Raw genomic sequence first — 12434 nt, forward strand, 5'->3', positions numbered from 1 at the left:
CAATTCCCATGATAAATGTCATCTTATATCTATATACCTCTATACCTGTCTGTCTATCTATTTATCTCCACTTGGTTCTGTTTCTCTGGAGAACTCCGACAAATACATATAACAAAGACTCCTCAAGTTACATCAGCCTAGGCTTCTCCTGGGCCCTTGAGTTCCATGTGTTCGGGGGCCTAAATGTCATCTATATATCTCAAAAGCAGTTTAAATTCAATGTGTCCAAAGTCTACTTGTGATAGGCCCTCTTCTTCCAATGTTTCCGCTCCAAAGAATGTTGTCACCATTTATCCAGTTATTCAAGTCAAAAGCATAAGAGCCTTCTATTATAAATTTTTCTTTATTACCTTCCACATCCAGTTCTTTACAAAAGCCTGGTTCACTTTTACAATGAATTGAAGTATTTCTCAAGTTAGTCTTTTTCTTTTCATCTCTTTCACCTTCACTCTTGTCCACGCTACTATCATGTCTACTGTAAAAATCTCCTAATTGATCTTGAATTCTCTTTTGCCTTCCTTAACTGCCCCTACCATTCATTCTTTATCCAATAGCCAGAGGGATATTTGAAACATAACAGCAACAACACAGATGATATCCTTTATTTGCTTAAAACCCTGTAATGTCTTCACTTTACTCTGAGGATAAAGTCCAAAATTCTCAACACTCCTAGTAACATTCTACCTGGTCCACTCACATCTCTGATCTCATCTCCTTCCACACTCTCCTCACCTTAGTGTTCTAGCTACACTAGTCTTTCCATTCCAGAAATTCACCGTGTTCTCTACATCTCAGGTCATTTGCACATGTGGGTCACAGTGACTGGCATGCTTCCCTCCCTCCCCCATCCTTAATTTATCCAGCCCCTGTAAGGGGCCATAGCAGTGTCTTTCATAGTATCCAACTTAGTCTAGGAGATCAGGGAAGGGTTCTCTGAGGAAGGGGCAGTGGGGCTGAGATCTTTGCTGCTGTTAGTATACATGACTGCAGTCCAGAAGCTTCAGTTACAGTCTGTTCTACTTTGTATATTAATAAGAACCTCATTCATTTCATTTGCATTAAGCCATGCTAATCCAAGAATTTTTTTAAAGAAGATACATCAAACACTCATATGGCCCTTACCACATGCCAGCCACTGTTTTAAGGCCTTGCGTCTATCAATTCTTCAGAGCGGTCCTCTCAGGTGAGTACAATTTTTTTCTTATTCCCATTGTACAGATGAGGTAATGGAGGCACCAAGTTGAGTGGCCTCCATGCTATGCCACCTTTGTATTGCTGTCTCTACTACAGAGAACTGAAGTCTAATCAGGGAACAGGAACTATGGCTTTGGCAGTAAGCAAAACTGGGTATAAATCCTGGCTACATTAACTAACTTCTGTCTTTTCCATCTTCTATGAAATGAAGGTAATATTATTTACCACAAAGCAGAGTTGTGAGAATGTAAATGAGATAATGAGTGTCAAAGTTTGGCATATAGTAGGCCTTCAATAAATTTAAATCTGTTTTCTCTCTTCCAGTAATCAGAATTGAATTGATGTCTTTATCTACCTGCAAACATACATAGTATTTCATATGCAAAATTAGACACTTACAAGAGGACTTTGAAGTCTCAAAACTCTCACAAACATTATGAGTGAGGTAGGTGCCCCTTCACAAATGCACAAATTAAGACCTAATTTTACGCTGTTTTAGCATATATAAAATATTTATTGGGGTGGGCATGGTAGTTTACGTCTGTAATCCCAGCGCTTTGGGAGGCTGAGGAGGGTCTATCTCCTGAGGTCAGGAGTTTGAGACCAGCCTGGCCAACATGGCGAAACTCCATCTCGACTAAAAATACAAAAATTAGCTGGGCGTGGTGGTGCATGCCTGTAGTCCCAGCTAATCAGGAGGCTGAGGCAGGAGAATGGCTTGACCCGGGATTGAAGGTTGCAGTGAGCAGAGATCGCACCACTACATTCCAGCCTGGGCAACAAAGGAAGATTCCGTCTCAAAAAAAAAAAAAAAAAAAATTCCATTTTTGCCTTGGCCAAGGGAGCTCTCACAAAAGTTGGGACATGTTTTCATAGCTTATATCTTAACTTTGAAGATGATATTACTGATCTATTTTAAGGGAACAATGTTAAATGCACAATTCAAAAAGAATTAGCACATTATGAGAAACTAAATATTCTGAATCATCTATCTACAGCACAAAGTATATACCTTGAAGCCTTTAGACTATATCATAATTGCTAAAATTTAATCAGAAACTGTGGAAGACACAGAGGATGAATAAAACAGACTCCTTGCACCTGAGGAACTCAGCCTACTAAAACAGATTTTGAGCAAACTCTTAGAGCATAATATAATTAATATTTTTACCTTTTTCTTGGAATAAATATGTATTGAATTAATCAAAGAATTGTTGCATGAGTAGGATAGAAAAGAATATTGCTGGCAAATACTGTAATTGAAACGTAAAATTTTCATAGGCATAGATTCTTCTGCTGTTTGCCATCTCAGAACATGGTACCTTCATTCACCCAACCGCTCACTAGGCAGACCTGCCTGTCCCATTCTCTATCCTTCACCCGCTACTCATGTCCAACGTATCACCAAGTCCTATCAGTCCTTCTTTCAACATTTATTTAGAATTCATCCACTTCTATCTCCATGACCACTATGTTATTCCGAATGGCTGCCCTACTGAAGGCCCTATTGTGATTTTGTCATCACTTTTAGACGAAAGTCAAATTTCTTAATACACTGGAAGTTCTATATACTTCGACCCAGACATAGCTCTTTCATCTCATACTGAATCCCATCTGAATATCCTGGGCTTCTTTCATCTCCCCATTGCCACTGCAGGACCTCTTAAGGCACTGTTCCCTCTGCTTGGACTGCCGTTCCCCACATTCTTAGCCAGGTCCCTCCTAATGTTAACTAAACCAGCCTGAAAATCTTGAAAGGTCAATTGGTCAGAGTGTCCTTCTCTGACCCCACATTACACTACATCTGCCACTATATGCTCTCCTCCCCTGCGTAGTATTTATCACACTTTCTACTTACTCTTTTAGTTGCCTATTTGATAATTAACTGTCTTAGACAGGAAACTTCATGAGAATAGGAATGGTGCTGGGGTTGTGGATTCTACATATTCCTGGCATCTAACGCAGTGCCTAGTGTTACATTCCACTAAGATAAGTGCAATTTTATATGATCTGTGTTATATTAATAGATAGAGGTATGCTTTTTGATTACAGTTTTATAGGATAATGCTTCAAAATGAAATGAAAATACTCTCCTCTGATTGCCAGGAGAAAGAATAGCTTTGTTGCACAGAGAATGTTCAAAACGCTTCTAAAAAAAAAGTCAAATTGAGTTCAACAGAATTATCTGTAGTCTAGCCCTTCTCCTCATTAAAGTTAAGTTTCTCTGTGATACAAAGAGGTCTTGCAGAAACAGACTGGATTTTCCAGCACAGCAGTGCTCAACTGCATTGTTAATTCAATTCACTCTTCATGAAAATACAAAGTCAAAACTTGAAACCAAGTATTTAGAATATTATCATATTAGAATAATTTCATTTTTATCATATTTATTAAAAGATATCTAAGTGTTCTGAGTAGTTAATTCTTTATATCCAAATTCTAATTATTAAACATTGTAATGTCTTGTTCTTTGGATGGATGCCTAAGAAGTTCAGGGTGTAAGAGTGTCAAAATAGTAAATTTCTTAAATTTTACCTATATGGTTCAACTTCAAAGAAAGATATCAAATCTGGAAAGCGAAACAGTCCTTGAGTCGAGAAGCAAAAGTTCTGACCTTCCCTAGTTACTGTAAACATTTATTTTACCTGATAAGTGAAAGTGAAAAGGGAGCTAATATTGCCAGAGCAGATTTCCCAGCATCGCTATCTGTCTCATCTTTCATGCCTACCCAGTACTGACAAATTCACTTTGAAATTTAGGTTTAGGTAGCAGATAGCCTCACCTATCATTTACCCTTTGGTTGAGCAAGGGTCATGCAACTTCTAAAAGCCAAATCATCTTGTATACAAGGAACTTATTTAAATCTACATCCACACTGTACCACAGATAAATGAATGTAGCTTTCACACTACAATCTAATATTACCTTTATATTAAATTCTCTTAATTTCCCCAACAATGCCATTCTTGTCATATTTTGTCAGTGAGAGCGCTTGTTGGTCTATAGCATGAGTTCTCACAGAAATTAGCTTCCATAAAAGTATTCAGTCTGAGGTAGCTCTTAAAGAAGAAACCGACAATAACAGAAGAACTGTACTTACTTGACTATTTCCCATTGCTAGTGCTAATATTTTAGCATTTCCTTTTTTTTCCCCCCCCTCTACTCAGATATAGCTTACAGGTAATATCTAGGAAAAACTAGAAAAGTTAAGATAAATAACCAACTACTGGGTATTTTCCCATTGCTGAAAAGATTACATGCTTGCTAATATAAGAATTAAAGCATCCATTTGATGAGGTATAAAGGACTGGTCATAAGATTTGAATATGCGATTTTGTTTATAGACTTTCTAGCTCTGATCTTAGAAGAAAATATAGTCATCTTAAACATAAATTGCCACATAAATTTTAGTTCATATTTTCCCAAACAGTAGTTTCCAGAATGCACAGGGATATGTAGCGTACATGATATTAACATAGTGAACTCTTTATGCTCCATATTTTAATGCATGATACCTAATCTGTCATGAACTCTGGATGCAGTAAGTTCCATTCATTATAATAGTAACTGGACCACTCCCAGAGGTACTTTTTCTCTGGAATAATTATTTTCACTTTCTTTAAACTAATTCACATAACTAAAAAATAGCTCCAATAACCTTAAAGCACACTGTATAACATGTTTAAAGAAAACTCAAAAGTTGAGTCATTAAAGCTACATTTTTCAGATCTTAAATGTTGCTTACATACTTCTTAGGAGTATAAATGTAAATACTTTCAAGAAAATCCCAGAACACTATCTAAATATAAATCGGAACTGGAGGATCTTGAATTATAAACTAAATGGCAATCTTTTATTAAAAGCACACCTAAATTTCTTTACTTTGTCAAAACTAAAACTTTTAGCCCAGTGTTCATGAATGTGATATATATCATCAATTCAAATATTCTTCCACTGAGTTACAAAACACTCTTAGTTTTACTATACCCTGGGCATTTAACTAAAACCATCCACATATGCTCTCTAAGATACTCAAGGTATAGGGATACTTAAATCCACTGGGAATTCTCCTCTGTCTGATTAATAAATTTGAGGAGAACACCTCTACTTTTAGATAACTGACTCTACTCCTTCAAAATCTAAAGTTAGGCTTATATTCCATTCAATTCCCTAGTTTCTTTTAGTAACTTTGTTCTAAAAATACTCCTTAACTAAAATGGTCAAATGAAGAAGAAAAGGTAAGACACAACAGTTTTTCTTTTTCATTTGATAATGGTGCAGCCCAAACTCTTAGCCATTCACATGTGCTGCACTAAAGTGATGTTCCTTCTTTGATTAGTCAAAAATTTTGTGAGTTTTTTGTTTTCAAGATAAACAAAAATCTTTAATAGAGTAATATTGTGAATGTACTTCCAAACTTTCATATTTTTTCCTAAGACAAATTGTGTCAATTCTTCATTACAGTCCATGATCAACATGGAGATATAAATAACTAAACACATTTTACTGGTTGTATTTGCAATGTTTCCCTTTCTTATTATTCACTGTCCTAATTTTATGCTTAAACCTAAAATTATCTGCAAAAGAAAACTGCAATCAGGACCTGGGTAAATAATTTCAGTGTTTGACATTGTACTGAATTGATCATTTCTAAAATGAGAAAAAGAAGTTAGTATTTTCAAACATTTTAATTTGTAATGAATAAACAATCAACACAATAAAAATAAGAAAGTAAGCATTATTTTAGCACTGCAAATATTCACGTAAAAACAGCTGTACCTTAATTATTTATCCAGTCCTGTGCAGGCTTTCCTGACTTGTTTGGAATGGCAGACCCGTGTAACAGCTTTAACTTCTATGAACCTTTAGAGATCTAGACATTGATTTAAAGACCAGTGGGAGTGAACGAGACAAGCCAATCAACACCACCACCTCACCCCAACACCTCCTTCTGTCCAACTTGCGTCAGCTCTTGAAAAAAAAAAAAGAGAAGCTAAGTCAGTTTACCGTTGTACATTTGGATTAAACATCAGTTACACCAATTTCTATTTGCTTTTAGAATTTTGGCTTTTATACAATAAAATAATCACTGGAAGTTTTAGCATGGTTGGTGTCATTCTCTATTAAAATTCTACTAGGTTGGTTGACTGATGAATACAGAAATACTCCTTTTTCAAAAGACTTATGAGTTGAAGTCAAAGTAAAACAATACAATAACAATAGTTATGAGGTCAGATTGTTTAATGAAACATTATAATCAAAATCTCCAGAAAATATTGATTACATAGTGAAAGAGTTATTTTCTTGTGAGTTGTTGACCTTTTCAGAAAAAATTTTACAGAATCACAAACACTTCCAAACAGTACCCAAGATGCCATGAAGCTGGAAATCACAAGCCAATATCAGCCACCACTCTTACACCAAAGGCAGTGTGCTGAGTAGGCAAAAGGCTGTTTGGCATTTTAAAAGAATTTTTAAATAGCTATTTTCTCCATTAAAAAAAAATCTACTTGGCTCTCCACATGTCAGAGGTAGACAGAGGTAGAGTTTTTAACTCTACCATATTGTATATGTTGGCAAATCATTTATTTATTCTGCTATTAAGATGTATCAACTAGACGCTACTCTGAAAGTGAGGCAAGAGAAACAAATCACAAACCAATCAAGAATTGAGAGTTCTTTGCCTTTTAAGTATTTATGACATGAATGAACAATCTAATAACCAATCAGAAGCAATGCTAGATTACAGCAGATGTGTCAATTCCTATTTCTATAAAAGAAAACTAAACATTGCTCCTCGAGTAAAACATTCTTAAGTAGATGCAAAACATTAAACATTAAACAAAATGTGTAGTTAACTATTTTTTTTTTCCTTTCCAAATGTGCCTGTTTGGTCTATTAACTGCTTAGTATGGTAAACTTACTTTTACTTGTCTCTTAGCTCATTGTCTATTTTTTAGAGTTACCCCATAGTTTTGTCTTTTATTAGATGAGAAGTATTATGGTCTAGGGGAACAGTGATAATAACAAATGTACCAATTTTAATGGTAGAGAAATCTCAAAAAAATTCTTTTAAAATTTCTATTTCCATCATTTAATAGTGATGCTTCCAATTTAAGACTTCTTTCTGTTTGCAAAGTTATCAGAAAAATATAAGATTAACCATGCAAAAAATTGCAATAATTGTTAGAAAATCAAATCTATTCTGTTAAAATTTCATTTGATACAGTGGGTCAATCAAACAAGAATTAACGCACTCCAATATGTTAATTTGATATTAAATTATAATATCATATAAAATAGGGTGGAGATAAATGTATAGATCCTTAAAGTTTTACTCTTGCTAAAATTGTAAGCTTTGGCTTTGTTGTAATTCTGATCTTCAAGTATAGTAAATAATTATAGTAAATTAGCATTGGATAAAAATTAAAAGCATACATTAGAGACTTCTATTGAAGAGTTTAATCATGTTTCTATTAAACCTACTCTACATAGCAAAATTCTTATTACAAAACTTTTCTAACACTTACTTAAAAATCAAATATACACACATGAAAACTAATTTGGCAAAAGTTAATAAATTAAAATAATAAAGTATCTGGTTAATTGTTTGACTATTTTTTTCCCTAGATCATTTGACATTTTCAGATGTGGCCAAAATTAATGAAATATATGATCTGCTCTCAACAAAACTCACAATAACTTTTCTTTCATAAGCACAACACAGACTCAAGCATTATAATTTAATGTTTTGAATATTTATTAAAATCATACCACAATGTAATCTCATGCACATTTGGTAATAGACTTGTGCTATTTGAATTTTAATGCATGGCACATGCAACAGATTCAGTTAGGCTCAGGCTTGGTTCATGTATCGTGGTAGAAAGAGCTAATCATCAGAATATGGGCAGACCTTAAAAATGAATAAAATGAAAAATACGTAAGTAGTGAATAATGAAACAAGTCTGGGAATGAGATGACAAACACTTTAACCTGACCTTCACATAAGAAATTCAAATATGTGCCACCATGAATAGATATATGAGATTTGGTCTGTGTGTCTATAGGGGTAGGGGCTGGGGGTAAGATACATCCACATAAAGGGAGACTTGGTTTCCCAGACTAGAACCTAATTAGTGTTAGCAGAACTGCACAGTGTGCTCCAGGACTCCAGGAAATAAAGAGTCCCTAGGGGCTGAGGACATTGAAGATTTCAGAGAGCCCGCAGACCTTGAGCCAGCTCTTAAAAGTCCATGTGAGATCCTAGTAGGTGGAGAGGAAAAGGAAAGACATCCTAGATGAAAAATATCCTTGTAATTCTGATCTTCAAGTATACTAAACAGTTACAGTAAATTAGCATGTTGGATTAAAATTAAAAGCTAAAAATTAAAATGCCAGAAGTATATTCTGGCAACAGTGAGAATCATTCTGGCTGCAGTAGAGACCTTCTGGAGCAAAATAGGAGAACAGAATGGAATAGTACAGACTGCAAAAGGTGTTAAGTCTAGGGAACTCAGATTTTTAGTGATGAAGATCTTTTGAAAGCTTCTGAAGAAAGTAAGAAAATCAGCACAGTAAAAATGTAGGAGAGATGATGGGGTGGAGGTGGGGGTGGAGGTGCAGGTAGGTACAGGGAGGCCAGTAGGAAGGTTGGCTGATAGTTTGGGTTTGGTGATGTTTGCCTATCTGAGAATAATGGCAGAAAGAAAGGTGGACAAATGAACAAAATTTAAATTGGACCCAATGGTAATTTGAATCTTTTTCTTGTATTCCTATTTCTTTTTATCACGTTCACTAACTCACAATGCTATGAATTTTAAGTGATCATTTTAAGAAAAACAAGAACAAGCAATAAAAATCTTCATTTTCCTTACATAGAGTAAGAGAGTATGGTGATAATTCATTCATTTCCACACCCCTTTCATCAATCTATGACTATCATCTTCAAATAGTACAAAGAAGGTCTTAGAATGTACATCCCAATGTAATGTTATCTATTGAAAATACAAGACTGTTGGCTCAAAATACGGTGATTCAGATTATACCTGTACATTGAATAAGAAATTTTCTTATACTTATTTAAAATCGTTGATTATATGGTTTAAAATTTCTAACTCCAAAGGTGTCCTTAAAGAGAAAGTTACAGCAGGATCAAGTTAAAATTAGTCAACAAATAAATAAATAAAAAAATCTTAGACCATCAGGGTATTTCGCAATGACATTGGGAGAGATAACCTGTTGTTCTCATCATGACTATACACAAATTTCTAATTTAGTCATAGGACAAAATAATATTTGAAAATAGAATTTGGTTGTAGCCAAATTGGAAGAAGACGTTTAGAAACAGTAATGACTAAGAACCAAATTACCTATTTTTTAATACTTTTGTAATGCCTTTGTTTCTGTATTCATTGCTTTTCTTTGCTCTCACTTCAGTTTCCCTTTAGGTCATCTCCCTTTTTTTCTTGCTTCCATTTCTTGTTAACTTTTCTATACGACATTGTATTTATGATGCCTTATTCTCCAACAAGTTACCTTTCATCATAGATTCATAAACTCAAAATCTAATTGATTTTTTTATCACATCGTAGGTAAATGTCTATCTGACCTCCCAGGTCTTTCCTAAAAAGTGGAAAATATTAGCAGGACTGCAGAAAGAAGCAATATTTTGATTACTTCTTTTTAATATAGATTTGCCATCTGCCTTTTGGTTTTCAGACTTACAGCGTTAAAGAGAATTTGTGATCTTTTTTGATGCCATTGTTTTGGCACTTCAAATTCTTCATTTTATTTCTCTTTTAATATAGATATTTGCAAAAAAAAAAAAAAGAAAAGAAAAGAAAGAAAGAAAAATAGAGATAATCCATAGAAAAATGTTACAGAAATCGTCTTAAATTATTCAAATAGCAGAATTCTCTGCCATGATGAAGGGGAGTCAAGCACTTCTATACCTGGCCTACCATATTATTTTTATCACTTGTAGAGTAATGAAAATGTAGGTATACTATAGGTATCTCTTTACATGGTTCTATAATTATTAACCTCAACTTACAAAATAAAAAATTAGAAATAAAAGAAGAGATAATGTAGTGTTATCCCCCAAAAGCCACATATCAAATTAATTGCAAACAGAGAAGTAAAGATTAATAATTTTCTAATTCACCTTGGCAAAGCCTCTCAGATTTCCATGGAAGCTTGAGCCACTTCTATTTTTTAAGACACCAAATATGCATATATATCTTTAAATTGTTTTAATCCAAAATGGGATTACTAAAATGTAGTGCATTTTAAATATTTCTACTTAACAAAATAACATCTCAACACACATACAATACAAATGACTATAGGATTAGGCTCATTTGATGATACTTTCAAAAAATCTAGAGTTGAGACCCTCCCAAATATGAAGCCCTAAAGGGCTTTCAGCCCAGGCCCCTGGGAGAGGCTCTGATTTTCCATTCTCAGAAACCTCACCAAGTGAAATGCAATGACCCATGAGTTTTGAGGAAATTGCTTAGTTGATCGCATGCCACTCTCTTCTACCCAACCTAAACCACCTTTACAGTTATATAATGGAGCATTTTGGAAATGTTTGAATAGTCAACTACTATGTTGCAAAATTAGCAAACAAGGTTGGTTCAGGTTGACAAATTTATTGACTTTGTCACAGACCTAAATAGAAAATTGCTTTTAGTTTCGGCTGACAAAACAAGAAAATTAAATTTAAAAAAATCTGGTTAGACAACAGCCCATGATGTCTATATTTTGCCTCTGCCTTTCACCTTTGAAAAAGATCCTTCTGGTCCATTTCATTTATTGATCCCACACTGAAATGATACAGGGAAAAGTATCACAAGTTCATTTCAGACTTCTACCTAAGCAGAAATATAATGTAACAAGGTCTATAAGACTTATGAGTGATTACAACTTAAATAACGTACTGAAATTCTAAATGTTAAATTAGAACTTTTAGAGCCTTGCTTTAAAGAATAATTTCTAGTCTTTAAAATGCCTGCTTGAGAAAACAGAACTGCTAAGAGATATATAATTATAATAACAATACTTCCTGAAAACTGACTCACCTTGTTAATGTAAGTTCTTCATACAGAATACATATTATAGCAGTGCTGGGCGGGGTTGACTCTCTTTCTAGTTCATAGCAATTGATAGTTTAAAAAAATTACATTCTTCTTAGATCACAGCATATTAATTTCCATGGCTGTCTTTCACATTCCTGCCTGTCCCTACCAGAACAATTTTGATGCATTTTGATTTTGTAATTTCATTAGTGATTGGACTTTGTGAACCTGTTATCATCTTGCTTAAATTTGGACTTTCGGTAATTTAAGCTGTGACCCAGTATGCTGTGTGGCTAGACTTTAAAAGCAAGGGGGTCCTTCTAAATGGTGATAATGTGAACGTATGCTTCAAAGAATCAGTATCCCTACTAACCAAAGATATGTTCAGGCTGGCCTTTTTACTATCCTATCCAGAATGTTGAAATAAGAAATGCATGTTCACTAGAAAATGTCTTTCAAAGGAATATGAGCAGAGAGAGATAAATAATAGTGTCATTGACATTTCCTAATTCACTTTTTAATGAACTCGGGAGGATTTCCGAGTCAGGACTCCTCGGCAGAGAAGAGGGCATGCTTCTGCCTGCGAAGCTTATTTCTACTGCTGGACTCCAAGCAACTTCCAGGGTAGGGCCATGGTGTAGTCAGAGCCCTTCACAGGGACACTTGTTGCCTAATGCACTCATTCTTTGCCACAAGAGTTTGCAGTGCCCAGCATGGGAACATTAACTGAGCGTTTTGCACTTTATGGCTGCTTGAGTTAGGAATTATAATTCCTGGAAGGCTGGATATAAAATTGGTAGCACCAGGCTTTCTTTGAATATAGGAAAAAGTAAATTCAGAATAGAATGCAATTTCTACTCAGAAAAGTAAACGTTTTGACTTCATTCGGTGGGACAGCAGCAGAGGGCAGACTTTGGGCAGATGGTATATTTAGGTTTGGGATGGAATCAAGTATGTTTAGATGTAATCAAGTATGTTTATAAGTAATCTCTTTTCTTGTTTACCTTGATTAATATTAGACTATGCCTTGTGTATAATAGGTACTATATAAACACTGAATGAATGCAAATCTTTATTAAAGGCACTGATTCAATTTGTGCATTCAAAATCTTTCTTTAAAACTTATGTATGAGGTTGCAGCAAGAGACATTCTAATAT

At 34.5% G+C, this 12434-nt stretch overlaps 1 protein-coding gene across 2 annotated transcripts in view; it reads right to left on the reverse strand.

Moving 5' to 3' along the window:
* Window positions 1–12434, reverse strand: part of SLC38A4 (solute carrier family 38 member 4) — a 60200-nt gene that overhangs the window by 31962 nt on the left and 15804 nt on the right. The window contains exon 1 of one of the 2 annotated variants that reach the window (XM_025403672.1): window positions 5974–6121. The exons of the other annotated variant lie outside the window; for it this stretch is intronic. The gene's annotated coding sequence lies outside the window, so the exon portion shown is untranslated. Of the gene's footprint in view, window positions 1–5973; window positions 6122–12434 lie in introns of those variants that run through there. 2 annotated transcript variants of the gene reach the window in all.

This window comes from Theropithecus gelada, chromosome 11 (assembly GCF_003255815.1).
Source record: "Theropithecus gelada isolate Dixy chromosome 11, Tgel_1.0, whole genome shotgun sequence".
In the NCBI taxonomy this organism is placed as follows: Eukaryota; Metazoa; Chordata; class Mammalia; order Primates; family Cercopithecidae; genus Theropithecus; species Theropithecus gelada.